Below are 16,152 nucleotides of genomic sequence, written 5' to 3' on the forward strand. Positions count from 1 at the left end.
GAGAAATTAGATAGAAGTAAAATAAGGGAGGAAGAAAGATCTGCAGGAAAATACGGCAGGTACGCTTTGCACGATGAAAAATAGGAGTGTACATAGGTTGAGTTGGTTCGGATTTTACAATTATCAAACCAAATTAATTGTGTCGGATTATTAAATCTAAAGATCAAATCAAACCAATAAAACTCGGATTTTTCAATCTCGGTTTTTCTCAGGTTTTTGAGTTATTCGGGTTTTTCGGGGTTTTTTTCCGGTAAAATCTTCGTAGCACAAAACATATAACTTGTGCTCAAAATATTTTTATAATCCTAGTAAGATGCAACTATATAAGGTATTTTCCAAGAAAATAATATAAAATATGAGATGTGTCATGGCATTATCCTAAATTATTCAACAATAAAGACAATAAAATTATGTAATATAAATATTGCTAATTAGAAAGCCATAATAAAAATAAACATAATCCAAAATACTAAGTCATGCTAAAATAAGTAGACTAATAAGGGAGTATTAATTACATGGCTAAACGCTAAAGAAAAAATAAAATTAGATTATGCATTTTTATCTAAATTATTGCAAAATAAAAAATAGATATTAAATACATTGTCGTTCGTAGTATTGAATTGAATGTCTTTTGTTAGCATTAATATTTATTTTATATTGATTTGGCTTTTGTTAGCATTATTTAAGTTACTAATATTAATAGCTATAAAACTTATAGGAACATTCAAAAGTTCTAAATTCAACCTTGAAATAATACCTTAAAAGATAAAATTATAAAAAAGTTTAAGAAATATTTATAAATTACATCATAATAAGTATATTTATATATTAAATATATCTAAAATTTCTATATATGTAATGTCGGGTTGGTTTGATTTTGGTTTGACTTTCTTTAGTTAAAATCAAACCAAATCAATTATGATCGGGTTTTTTTTTTCAACACCAAACTACATTCGGGTTTTTTTCTCGGTTTGACTCAAATTATCGGGTTGGTGCGATTTATCGATTTTCTCCTTACACCCCTAATAAAAGTATTATTTTCAATGTCATCATTTCCTAGTCGAATTGTGGAATCATTTTTTCTCCAAGAAAAGTATTTTTCACTAAAAGCAGCAAACAAATTTTCTCATTTAAAAATGCATGTCATTTTAAATATCGGATTCTAGATATTGTTGTCAGTGTTTAACAATCACAAAATATCGTAAAATATCTTGAGTCGGAAGTCTTTCGAAAATAATTTTTCTACCTTCATAGATAGAGTAAGCATACTCAATCAAGCGTTAGAAAACAATATCATATGCTAAAATATTACTTTGTCTCAAAGATATTTTCTGTGAAATTATGAGAAAATTTATTACTTTATCACAAAGATATTTTTTCGTGAAAGCATTATTGTCCACAACATAGCAAGGAAGCATCCGAAGTCTCGACGAAAGAAGGGCGTTGGTTGGAGGAAGTCAAATCTGAAGCGGCGGAGGACGTCAAAAGTAGAGAAAGCTACTTTTGGCAATTGATGAATTGCCGCCTCAGCCAATTGTGGCACATTTCCTTAGGTCCAGCATTAAATTATGCAATAATGTCCTATCTTCATGTCCACATGTATGTTGCAGAGTTTCTTATGAAATTATTTAATAATCACCCCTGTTTACAATTTTTTACCTTTTATTTATAACTGAATTATTTACTTTTACATATAAGAAATATTTTTTTTACATATAAGAAATTTAAAAGGGAAAAGGGTCATATATATTTCTCTACTTTCGGATATTGTCTCCATTTTATCTCTATTATACTATCCGATTAAATTTACCCCTACCGTTATACTATTCGGCCAAATTTACCCTTATCATCAACAAACTTTTAAAATTTTCCTTCAGTTCGTCAGATGACCCAGAATCTCTAAAATCATTTTAAGTAAGTCACTTATTCTTCTTCTTGATCCACTATTTTGAAATAATGGACATTTACCTACTTTCTTAATTGAAAAATATAAGAGAAAGAAATATTAAAATAATATACTGTAATTATTAGTAAGCAAAGTATAGTAAATTGAAAAATCTAAATTAAGTAGCTTGTCTGAATTTCAAAAGTATTTACAACATTCCAACTTTAATGAATTCGTACCAAAGGTACGGAGACTTTGCAAGTATTAGTGGTAGAAGTTGAAGTTCCTTGGAGACTTTACATTATCGAATTCAACGTTGTTTTAATCAAATGTCTATGCATTGTGCATTTTTAAGTTTGTCAATCAAACTCCATACTAACCAAACAATAACAAAATATATTTGAATATACATGTACATATATGATGACCAGCTACGTATAATATGCAATAAATAGACCCATTGAATTCACGGTGTGTATATGGTTAAAAAATAAATAAAATTTTAAACCAATTACAAACCATTATCACAATAAGAGAAGTATGAGCTTTCAAGTATATAAAGAAGTTAAGGCTAGTGATATCAACTATCGGCTATTGGCCTTTGTGAAAGCTCTTCCTCAATATGTTTGATCCATTTCCAAGTCTTCCTTTTTGTCAATGATTATGGGTCGATCCTGTCCTTTAGTTCGATACAGTGCTTTGGTAATTAAAAAAAATTATGGTAATTTGTATAGTCGAGTACCTTTAGTATTCACATCAATAGTAATTTCTGAAAAATAGTACAGCAAGAAGAACAACAATTGATTTAAATAAAAGGAAATTAGGAGATTTTGGATTGCTTAACAGTTCAAGGGGTAATTTTTAAAATTTTGCTGATGGTAGGGATAGATTTTACCGGATAGCATAATGGAGGTTAAATGTATAAAATATCCAAAGTAGAGGGGGATATTTGGCTTTTCCCCCAATTTAAAAAGATTAATTTCTTAAATTATAAATTTAAAGGCCATAACGTACAAATAGCACTTCCATTTCAACACTTTGATCTTTCTAAAAGGCTTCATACTCTTAAGAGTATTTTATGTTTTATACGTAGATTATTTTTCTTTTACCTTATCAATGTCCAAAAATTTAAGAATGTAGGAGAAAATTATGGATGCCTTTTATTTTAAAATAAAAATATGTTTAATATATTAAAATAACTATTTGTGTTTTGTGATATTAAACATATGTCATTCCAATAAGATACTTTCTTTTAGGAATAAAATGGAACCTATGGAATTAGAGACTCATTAAATATAGACAGGTTATATTTTTATGAAACATGTCAAAAATGAAGTAACACATGTAAAATCACATATTATTAATTAAGTGAATAACTAATTTACAAAACCCAGAAAAAGAAAAATGAGAGAGAGAGAGCGAGAGACTAAGGCCTCATTTGTTTTTTTTTAAGATTAAGACGTCTGAATTTAAATACATATCTGAATATCAAGATGTGTATTAAGATTAAGATATCTGAATCTGAATACATATCTGAATATATTAAGATGTATATTAAGATCTGAATACTAAATAATTAAGACTGTTTGATTTTTAACATCTGAATGTATAAAATTTATCTTTATTTGAAAATTAATAAACATAAAATTCAAATGAAATACTAACTAATCTAATATTTTATCAATAAAATATATAACTTTTTAAAATATGATAGTTGGTGGTAGTGATGGTTAACGGGTGAATACTGACTAGAGGCGGTGGTTGGTGGTAGTGTTGGTTGATGATGGTGGTTCATGCTAGTAGTTAGTAGTGATTGGTAGTGGTGACAATTATGATTGAGGATGGTGATGGTGGTGGTGGTGGTAATGATGAGTGGTGATAGTTAATACTGGCAGGTAGTAGAAGTAGTTGTGATTAAAGAATGTGGTGGGTGTGTGGTGATATGTTATAATGATGGGCAGTGCTGGTTGTGGTTATTTATGGTGATGGGTGGTCAGTTGTGGTTGAGGTGGATGAGTGTTGATTGTGGGTGAGAATAATGGTGGTCGAAGTGGTGGGGATAGTGGGTGGTGATTATCGATAATGGTGGCGACTATGATTGGGGATGATGGTGGTGTGATGGTGGTGGAGGTGGCGCTGGTGGTTGAGTATGGTGGTGGTAGTTGATAATGGTAGGCTGTGGCGGCAATTAATAATGAATATGTAATAGCATTTTAATGAAATTAAGTCTCTGTTATAGATCTGAATCATACAGACCTATTCAGACCCATAAAGTGGTTGTAAAGTAAAAAAAAAATTAATGATTAAGATCTGAATAATTAAGATTCAGACTTTAAAAACAAACGCACTTAATGTCTAAGATCTGATTGATTAAGATTCAGACTTCCATTAAGCGCAAACAAATGAGGCCTAACAGTTTGTTTGGCCTATTTCTAAAATCAGTTTCTTTTAAAAAATATTTTTTCTCAAAAGTGCTTTTTCAGAAATAATTTTTGTGAGAAACAGTTTGTGTTTGACATTAATTTGAAAAACACTTCTGAACATGAATTATTGTTTGACCAAACTTTTAAAAAGTACTTCTAAGTGTATTTTTTATAAAAGTGTTTTTCAAAAAAGTACTATTGGGGAAAACTACTTTTTTCTGCTTCCACTCAAAAATATTTTTTTTATTCTAAAACCAAACACTTTAACTTCTAAAATAACATAATACTTGTTTTTTAAAAAAAATATATTTTTTCGGAGAAGCTTGACCAAATAGACTATAATAGTCCAATGAAATTAATCATTTACTAGCTTTTGTGTACTTTCTTGATGGGAATAATGCTAAGCAAGGTTAAAATTCTTGAAGTAATTCTCAGCAAATTACCGTGGCAAGATTTGTACTTGAAACTAGTTTTGCAAGGATCCTGGAGGGACCCAACTTATAAATTGATATACCTAGCTTGATTTTCAATTTCTTTAGTTCATGATATACTAGTATTAAAACCCGCGCGATACGCAAATGGTACTTTTGAATATTAGTATGACAATATTGTTCTTACCATACAATCAGAAAAGAAAATAAATTATTAATATCATATTGTAGATAAGAAGCAGAATGTATTAGATATTAAAGTCACCCCTGTAACATAGAAATGCAAGTTATACATAGAACATTACATCCAATAACTACTAAGTTGAGTAGGTGAAGCTTAAATCTTCTAAAGGAAGACTCCTCTAACTACGTTCATGCATGATATCACACTTCCTACTTCACTGAGTAAGCATCAAGATTAAGAGTATATCCAAAAAGGTATATAATAAGACAAATTCTTTCAATTTAGATATTGAGGTCTAATTTAAATTAACTGCATTTTAAAGTGTTACATAAATTGAAATAGATGAGAATTATTGATCTGTTTTGACAGTTCAGTTAACAATTTCGTGAGTATCAAGGAAGTTGAATGCTGAAAAAGCATAGGACTAATTAATCTCTGAAAGACATCATCGCCAACATGGCTTTCTCATTCTATTGTATTTACAAATACAACTATGTCTTACTTACGACTAAACATTGCACTCCCTCAATAATTGGGGTTCGTTGTAGCTTCGAAGAATGTTGCAGACCTCCTTCATTGACGGCCTACCAGATGGTGATGCTCCAGTGCATATCAGTTCTACTTTAAAAACATTTATCATCTGTTCCAAGTTACTTGTTTCCATGACTTCTTCATCAAGCGCCTCAAGAATGGAATTCCCCTCTCCGAAATGCTGTTGAGACCATTGTGCTAGATTCATTTGTTAGCTCCGGACAAACTCTCCAAATGCCATACACGAACCATATCCTACATTAAGTTCCACGAATCAGCAGCACTCGGTGGAACCATAACCAATCAAGATGGTAGAAAATTGTAACTTAGACCTCCATATGTCTATCAGTGCACGACATCTAGAGGATCGCCCTAATCACTCCTTGTCAGGTCGCGAAAAGAATGCCCCGGATTTCCTTTATTTATTTTGTTCTTTCTCTTTCTTTTTTCTTTTCTTTTTATGACGATGTTGTCGGGGCTAGCTCGTGCGCACCTCGACTATTGCATCAGGTACTGGCTACCTTCCACCAGCACAGTTACCGGGTAACTCTGCCAACCTTACAGTTTCAACTATAACTAAATGAACGAATAGAATAAGATAGGCACCTAGACATTAACTTCACTTACATATGTTTCCAAAAAACAAAACAAAAAATTGAACATAGTGCAATAACAGTCACAATTTAAGACTTGTATAACTAAAAGTAGTATCAATCAATTCAAACATATTGTCCTCTGCGTCATGAAAAAACCTATATCTTAACAATGAAAAACCTTCAACCATAACCTACAGACAACAACTAAATTATCAATCATATCCAGTAAAAGATTAAAAAAGTATATCAATACATCCATTTTTCAATCAAAACCTATAATAGTAACAACTAACAACAGATAATCCTGACATAATGTTCCACTAAGCAGATAATAAGGGAAGTATTTGGGCATCTTTATATAATGGGAAAAGTAAAAAAAGCCTTTCTAGCAATGTGGAATAACTTGAACAGTAAAAACAGTTGAGAGTGCAACATAGTTTTCAGAGATTTACATGATTAAGTATTTTGGTTATACTTATCGCTAACAGAAGTTAACATATATTGGTGCTTCACGGTAGTTTTCCCGGGAGAAACTATTGAATTAACTTTCTATACATAGAGCCAATACTTCTCAACCCCCCAATAGAAGGAAATGTAATAACTCAAAAATTGTAGTTATGAAGATACCTTGATATCCTCTACTGTGTTGCTGAACCTAGTTTCTTCTCGCCCCTGCCAAAACAACAGTGACAGCTCAGTTAAGACTTATAGTCATCTCTCCTTATATTTATTGGAAAAGCAAATTGTAAATACCTGATAATTCCATCATGTCTAGATTCATCTCAAACCAAATTACGGAAAACTTCTTTATACACCACATTTCTAGATTCATTTGTTATTTGGCCATCATCATCATAAACTAAAATCTTCAACCCTTTTCTACTCGTCAAGCGTGAAAGAGCAATATATAGTTGTCCATGAGTAAATACTGGCTTCTTCAAAAATAATCCCACATGAGACAATGACTGACCTTGACTTTTATTAATTGTCATGGCAAAAGATACAACAATTGAAAATTGTCTTCGCTGGAACTTAAAAGGTATTCTTGCATCACATGAGCAAAATCATACAAACTAATTACTACATAGCGGATGCAGAGTGTACGGCTCTCTAAGAGCCTTAGTATTTTTTTTGTTACTTTAAAGTGATTCGTACAGGTTTATAGACTTGATTGTATGTAGCAATTGGCTTCTTCTTATTCTTGATTTTCTTTGCCATAATTATATTTTTTTATTGGTAAGCCTAGTAAAATGTACCTTGAGATTGTAGTGAAGCAACTCTTCTAAGTAACATTTTGATTTGTGAATAGTTTCTAAGTGTTCTGCTGATATATATATATAGATTGTGTTGGTGCATATTAATAATCTAATTGATGGATGGTGGAGTTGGTATTTCAATGTATTTTGCTATCTGATGCAATTTTTCTGTATCGCACATCATTCCTGATTACCAAGTAATTTAGACTCCTTACTTTACTGCAGATTTTGTTTACTACCAACCCCAGACTCCATCCTCTGTTGCTCATTTATCATCCGACATTTAGTTAAAACATACTGCAAATATTAGGATTTTTTCGTATTATCATATTTACTTTTAAACGACATAATTAAAATAGCTCTGCATTCATCTAATTGACTGATGCAAAGATAACTATTGTTGATGTTTACTGTAGAATATTTGAACAAATAATGAGAAGCACTTATATAAGGGCGCTTGAATGGAACTATACATGGTGCTACTGGAGGAGCTGGAGAAAGCCTTTCAGGTTTTACCCCATCCAAACTACATGGAGTATCTACACGGTTTTTCGAGATTTTCGTCCGATTCAAACAATGTACATCACAATGGGCCTTCAATATCTCATACATAAAGGTTACACTTTAGGAACCTTTTTCCATTTGACTATACTAGTGATATCCCATTTTATTGGACTCTAATATTTGATACACTACACATATATCAGAAGTTTGAAGTCTGACAGAAACCTTAACTACACATATAACATTCAAAAGTTACTTCTCGTCATTTTTTGATGATATAATAGCATAAATGTTCACATGCGATATTAATGCAATATTTCAAAAATATGTAGTTGCACTGATGCAGTTGCACTTCTGACATAAGTAAACTTCATATCACAAAGAGTCAACTAATTTCAGATATTAAATCATGATCCTAAATGGTAGAAACCAAATTAAATACAAACCAAACTACTTCAATTTGTGCCAAAGTACTTGCTAATGAAATTTTATGAATAATGTCATTTAAAAGGAAGTAAATGTTTTAATTCACGGATTTTTCTCCTGTTTGATCACTTTTTTAACCTTGTTACTTGAAAATTGTGCAAGATCATCACCAACATCTACTACAGATGACCCATCCTCTTCTCTACTTCTTTTGGCAGGGGTCTTTGCGGGAGAAGTTATCTCATTTTCAGCCATTGAATCCTACAAAGGAAAAATTAATTATTAAAAATCATATTGTAGATAAGAAGCTATACAAGCAAATTTTGAATTAGTCACCTTGAAAGTTGTGTCTGCATTAGTGTGTTGTTCACACTCAAAATCAGGGTCCTATTAAGAAAATAATAACATAATTAATTTAAACTTGATAACCCCTTATATAAAATCAAAAGGAAATGCCACGACCCTAACCCCGAACCCGGTCGTGAAGGCGCCTCTCGTGAAGATAAGGTTAGCCAGTTCAACCCAACTCAACTTTTAAAGCAGTTAATCAACATAAAAATAGTCTAAACATAATTTAAATAATACTAAATAGCGGAAATATCGATAACAATGCGGAAAGTCCAACCCGACACAGCCCTAACCGGGGTGTCATAAGCCACGAACATCTCTAAACCATAATACTAGTCTGCTAAAGTCATAAACTACTACAAGTGTTTGAAAGGAAACAGAAATGATAGAGTAGTAGAGACACGGGGCTGCGGATGTCAACAACTACCTCGTAGTCTCCGAAAAACCACCCGAAACTAGAGGAATCAGCACTCAGGAGCGGTACCAGCTACGCCTGAATCTGCACATAGGGTGCAGGGAGTAAAGTGAGTACTCCAACTTAGTGAGTAATAAAGATAAATAATGACTGAAAGTAAGAAAACACGTATACACAGGGTATTCTATAATGAAGCAATTAAATAGGTAATTTGTAAGCAGTAAACCAATGAAAAGCAAAATAAAGTACTTCTATAATAAATAAACCGGTAATTGACAGACAGTTATGATAAAGTAAACACATAGAAACTCGCCCCTCGGGCACAACATCAACAATTTTCGCCCCTCGGGCTCAATCTCACATCACAATGGGTACCTGCGCTCACTGGGGGTGTGCAGACTCCGGGAGGGGCCCCTTACGGCCCAAACGCAATATCAAGTCATCTCGTGGCATCAAATCTAGGCCCTCGGCCTCATATCAATCAAGCCACCTCGTGGCATATTTATGTATCTCAGGCCCTCGACCTCATATCAGTATCAATATATCCTCACAACTAGACCCTTGGCCTTACTCAGTCCAAAAACCATCACAAGCCCTTCGGGAAATAGTAAAACAATATTTCCCAGCCTAAAACATCATTTAAGTCTAAAAACTGAGTAAAGATGGCTGAGTAGTAAAACAGTAGAAAATAACATGACTGAGTTCAAGTAATAAGTCAAAACAGTGAGAAAATAGTAATAAAAATCCCCGAAGGGTTCAAATAGTTGGCACAAAGCCCAAATATGGCAATCAGCCCAAATCATGATGATAGCAAATAAGTTTCAGTCAAATACGCAGTAAAATCATCAATCGGGACGGACCAAGTCACGATCCCTAATAGTGCACGACCCCACGCTCGTCATCAAGCGTGTGCCTCACCTCAATATAGCACTACGATGTGCGATCTGGGGTTTCAAACCCTCAGAGCATCATTTACAATCATTGCTCACCTCGAACCAGCTAAATCTCTAACTCGCGATGCCTTTGCCCCTCGAATCGGCCTCCATGCGCGTCGAATCTATCCAAAATCAGAACGAATATGTCACAATATGCTAAGGGAACAAAGCCCAAGCGAAAACAATCAAATTACCACAAAATTCCAAAAATTGGTCAAACCCGACCCCAGATCCCACATCTCAAAATTTGACAAAATTCACAAAACTAGAATCCTTATACTCTCACGAGTCTAACCATATGAAAATTATCCAATTCTGATACTATTTGGTCCTTCAAATCATCATTTTACAGTTTTGAAAGATTTCACAATTTTCTTCCTAAATCACGAATTAAATAATGAATTCAATGATATATTCATGTACTCTAGCCAAATCTGAGTTAGAATTACTTACCCCGATGAATTTCTTGAAAAATCTTCGAAAAATCGCCAACATCCGAGCTCTCTAGGTCAAAATATCAAATAAAACCCAAAACCTTGTATTTATAGAGTACCCCACAAATTTCCACCTTCGCGGACTGCACAAAATCGACCGCGGCCGCACATGCTTTCTTCTGCAGTGACAGGCTTTAGTATTTTGACCATAACTTTCGCTACCGATGTCCAAATTATCTTTACCTTTCTGGAAACTAGACACGAAGGGAAATAACTTTTGTTTTTGAATCATCTCAAAATTCCTTGTAGATCAAAAGATATGAGCTTCCGAAATAGGACCAGTGAAATATTCCCCATCGCAGCCGCATTGTATTTTGTGCGGTCCGCACAGCACCTACCGCGGCCGCACTTCATTTTGTGCGGTCCGCACAGCACATACCGCGGCCGCACTTCTTTTTGTGCGGACCGCGCGGGTGGGTTCCGAGGCCTGTAACCCTTTTGGACCTGCTACAACTATGATTTTCGGCCTAAATTATCCCGGAACTCCCGGAACTTCAAGCCGATTGTACCAACACATCCCATGACATCGCTCAAATTTGTTCAAAACTTCGGAACGCTCACAACAACATCAATCACCAATTTAACATAGGATTCAAGCCTAAGAACTCAAAGAACTCTTAAATTATACTTTCGATCAAAAGGTCTATCAAATCTCGCCCGAATGACCTAAAATTTTGCTCACACATCCCAAATGACACAACGAAACTACTGTCACTCTCGGAATTCCATTCCGACCCCTATATCAAAATCTCGCCTATCAACCGGAACCGCCGAAATATTAACTTCACCAATTTAAGCCTAAATCTTCTCTACAACTCCAAAACTCATTCCGATCGCGCTCCGAAGTCACAAATCACCTCCCAAAGCTAACCGAACCATCGGAACTCACTTTCGAGCCTTCTAACTATGTCAATATCCGGTTGACTTTTCCAACTTAAGCTTTCTTAAAAGAGACTAAGTGTCTCAAACTTCACCAAACTCATTCCGGACTCGATCCATCCAACCCGATACCACAAAACACGGATAACGAAGCATAAAGAAGCTGAAATAGGGGAAACGGAGCAGTAACTCATGAGATGACTGGTCGGGTCGTCACAGAAAAATTAGTATATTATGAAGTATTTGAGTAACGATCACATACAATGAATGTATCATCTTGTGGAGATTGACTATATTGTTGTATAAGGTGTCCTCGCTGATTTTAACAACATTATAAACTTCCGCATGCACTTTAATGTTGGAGCTCTTGATAGTCACTTTAAACAAGACTTTTTTGTCAAGAATATCATACAACTCCACTGGATAAGAACACTCATCAATAGCAGCATAAGTCTAAGACCGAATTAGTGTTAGATATGGGAAAACACAAAGAATTAAAATAAAAAGTATAACTACTAAACCATCCCTTAAATTGTTATCCTACTTTTCATTCTGGTAGGAATGGTCTCAAAAAAAATAATAGAGCTCTTCCTTTTGAGTGATAAAAAAAATGGCCAGTTCCAATTAATTTAAGGGTGTACTAGAGGTTCGAGTTAATTTTTATTATAATATTGAAAATATACCATATTTACCTTTCTTACCTTTATTGAAAAAATATACTAACAATTAAAAACAATATACCTCAATTGAAATTTCATTTAACTCATTAGCAAACTTCCCAATGAGACTTGTTGCTTCACGATCCCAAAGCAACAAAGATATAAAGTCAGTGTGATCCATTACTTGCACTCGAAGCTTGCACCTGAAAGACACGTTTAGAATAAGCAATTGAAACCTTAGTTTTATTTAATATTTTATAGTAAAGATTGGTCTTTATTTTTGTAACTTGCAACTTTAGTTCTATTTCACAGTAAATAGTGAAGCTTATCAAACTTATGAGTGGCAGAACTACCAAGGCGATCACATTTCTTGCAGTGAAATTTACTTCCAATTTTGTCAACCTTCTTCGAGCATCTCTTGCATCCCAAATATGACCATTCTTTTTCAAGTAGAAGATTCACTATAGTCGCAACAATCCAAATGTGTCCTTCCTGAAAAGAAGTCAAGTTGTAGCAATGTATCTAGTAAATTTGATTGTTGGAATATTAATATAAATGCCAAGGAACATAAGCTGTGAAAATTCCATTTATATCCAAAACCAAATAGATAAGCAACTAAACATAGATATTCAATTAGTTTCATTAAATGATACCTTCAATAGTTCAATCTGTAAGCATTCAGATTCAATACCTTCTCATTTATCTCAATTATTAATTTGTTTATATGAGATTATGAGCAGTGGTTAAATTTTACATATTAGAATAATAAAACAGACGTGCATAAGGGAATAACAGATCACTAGAAGCATTTAGGATTTAAATCAAAGAAATGTTCCACCTACTGTAATCATTCGAGAAACGGAGAGGAAAGACATTGCAACCACACCACTACTAACCCTGCTCTCCACTGCACCAAGAGCTGATGCTTGGGCTCCAAGTCTTAAAGGGAAGATTTCAGATGTTAATACCCAACAAATAGGACCAATTCACACGGAAAAGAATGCTACATTTCCACGTACATTAAAATTGCTAATTTGATTCCAACTGAACCATTCCACAGTAAAGAAAGTATGAGGCCATGACATATGTCTATAACAAAAGTTTCCTACCAACTTTGTCAAAAAGAAATATGTCTATCAAAATGAATATTTTCTTTGTGAAGTTTTTTATTGTGAAATGCTCATCAGATCCTGCTTAACTTGAGTAATTCCTTATCAACGATTAAGCAGGATACTTGTGTTATTGTGCAAATTCTGCAAGAGTTGATTGCTTTCATCCATTATTTATGGAGCTTCCCTATTTGCTGAAGGTCAATACAATTGGTTGTGAATCAATATTTTAGTAACAATAATTAAGATCGAACAAAGTTATGTGGTTGCTCATCTCCTTTTGTTGAGTAGCATGTCTGCAGTTTATAAATAAATTCCAGATTATAACTTTTTGAGTGCACTGTCTTTCAAAAAAAAAATGGTTCTGTTGTATGCAATCTACTACAACCAAATCATGAACTGTCTTAGCTCTTACATGCTGCAGTGGAGGTTTCCTTTTTATTAGTGAAGTTTTTTATTGTGAAATGCTCATAAACTTATGTAACAGGGATTCCAAAAAATATATATGTGCACATTTAGGAAAACAAATAGTATTTTTACACCTATCAGTGTTATGCATACACAACATAACATTAGTTAAATACTAAAAGAGTTTAATAGATTAGTCACCTTCATGCAGTCGATCAATTCTCTAATAGTTTTAACTTCTACAGTTCCAGTAGCTAACTCATCAGAAACAGAATAACTACGGTGATAAGGTATTTGACTAATCCTGGAAGAGTTAGCTTCATTCACACTTGCCAATCTGTATTTACGCAAGGTTGTATTAGTTTTAACCATAAACAATTATTTTTGCAGTATCCACATAAACTTAATATATGAAATAACTAACCTGAACTTAAAATCAACAATTTGAGGAAGATCCGAGTTAATCTAGAGCTTTGAGGCATGCCAAGTATTACGCACAGAATATTTGCCTATATATAACTTTAGATTCTGAACCAAAAAATTAACATAAAAAAATATCCCATGTCATCAAGACAATAGAAATACCTTGAAATTTGTGAGCTTTTATCAACTGCATAACAACTATGACCGGCTCATGGGGTGATCCCTCTAAATGTAGCAAGATTTGGTCAACGAATTCTCCCCAAAATGTTGCCGAGATATTATTCTTCTTGTGTAATTTATATAACAACTTAATCAGACACCGATAAGTAATCATGTTAATATATAACAACTTAATCAGACACCGATAAGTAATCATGTTAAAATATATAACAAAGTAAATTCATAGACGCAATCTTACTCATGATCTTCAAGTTCCACATTCATATAAGTGTTGGTCTTATCACCTTAGTTATGTGATTCTACTTCACCATAACTTACAACCTCTTCAATGACATCTATAATAATTTAGAAAAATGATCAGGACAAAGTTGATAAGACATTCAAATAAAAGAACTGCTAATTGAATACTTACCGAAGAGTTCACTTTCTTCAACATCAATTTTGTTTATTAAATACTCATAAGGTTTTAAGTTGAAGATACCCATACCAAAAAGATGATCATTTGCTTCCTCTACAATCGTCTTATGAGTAAATGCCAACTTTAATTTATGCCGCGTGTATTTAAGTTTCGTATAATTTGGTCCAACCACAAAGTTCTTCATAAAGTACAAACCCAATTCTTTTATCTTTGGTTTGAACATACGTATAAGAGACCGACCAACAGTCGCATGAATATGATCTCCCTAGAAACAAAAAATTCATAATTAATATTTAGTCAGACAAACTTAGTTGTACGGTGTTGTCACAGAGTATATTAAAAAATGAAGCATCAATGGGTAAAACATAATATGTGAATGCTTGCCTTTCCAAAATAATACATACAACATATTTGATGGTAAATACTAATCTAAATTGCAGTTGATTAAATACATATTTAACCTAATGAATTTCATAGTACAAAGCAGAAGATGGAGATTGTAGTCAAATTTGTATGAAAAAATAAGTGCAACTAAAAAAGAATGCACCTTTTCGTCTTGAATAATTAATTCAAGGGAGACGGTGTTGTCTGGTTTGTCACGGTCTGGAATGTGCCATAATCTCACTATTCGTACCTTCAAATTCCAACTCATCTTGTTACTCGATATATTGCAAATATAGTCAAATGCCATCATATTTCTTCTTAGAGAAAACTTTATAAGAGGATTGTCTGTCAAATGCCGTCAAATGTCGTGTATATATATATATATATATATATATATATATATATATATATATATACGGAATGCAATAATTTTTGTATGGAAAAATAAACCCTAAATAGTAAGTAAGTACAAAAAAATTCAGTTACTATATATCTATAGATATATACGGAATGCAGTAATTTTTGTATGGAAAAATAATTTTCCATAAAAAGATTCGTAAAATAGAGGCATATGCATTTGGGATTCCCCAATTAGTTGCTATCCCGAAATACCTGGCGTAGATGTCGTTGTCTCCTAAACTACACATCTCTCCAGAATACAGATGCGAAAAAGATGAGAAAAAATGACCGGAAAAATCATCTTCACATTTGAATATCTCCTCGCGATGGACTAATTTCACATTTGACGGCATTTTACATTTGGACTAATTTCACATTTGAATGTCTCCTCTTCTCCCTCTGTATCCCAATCCAACAAAATTGCGGAATAGATCAAAATGCTTAGGTTTAAGCTTTTTCAAATTTCCAATATTACGCGTTATTCGTATAGAAAAAATCAAGGAGATCAGCTTTAATGAGGAAGCGAAGAAAATGGGATACGCGTTATTTATCTTTGGAGGGTGTGACCCAGTTTTTGTTATAAATGGGATTCCCTATTTAGATTAGTATCCCGAAATTTAGTCATACGATTATTTAGTAATAATTTATTATTTAATATTTTTATAGATTAAATATAGAGATAACGCATAATTGAGTCCAGATTTTTCGGCCTAATTACAATTCCAAATATACTCAGTCCAGATTTTTCGGCTTAATTGCAAGGTTTTCTTGTACCTATGATTTGGGATTATGGCCGTTATCTACATCAGTCAATTAGGCCGAAAAATGTGGGTGTTATAACTTGCATTTTAATAAAAGTAAGTCT

General features: G+C 33.1%; 1 long non-coding RNA gene across 1 annotated transcript; it reads right to left on the reverse strand.

Annotated features, from left to right (window-relative positions):
• Positions 1-8,278: 8,278 nt before the first annotated feature.
• On the reverse strand, positions 8,279-15,827 carry LOC107806093 (uncharacterized). Its single transcript, XR_012694520.1, has 11 exons — positions 15,501-15,827; positions 15,052-15,138; positions 14,499-14,769; positions 13,908-14,421; positions 13,685-13,820; positions 12,320-12,458; positions 12,049-12,169; positions 9,989-10,056; positions 9,012-9,083; positions 8,573-8,623; positions 8,279-8,497 (listed from the first exon to the last, which is right to left on the reverse strand). It is a non-coding gene; the product is annotated as an uncharacterized LOC107806093 (long non-coding RNA).
• Positions 15,828-16,152: the final 325 nt, after the last annotated feature.

The sequence above is a fragment of the Nicotiana tabacum genome, chromosome 8 (genome assembly GCF_000715075.1).
Source record: "Nicotiana tabacum cultivar K326 chromosome 8, ASM71507v2, whole genome shotgun sequence".
Lineage (NCBI taxonomy): Eukaryota > Viridiplantae > Streptophyta > Magnoliopsida > Solanales > Solanaceae > Nicotiana > Nicotiana tabacum.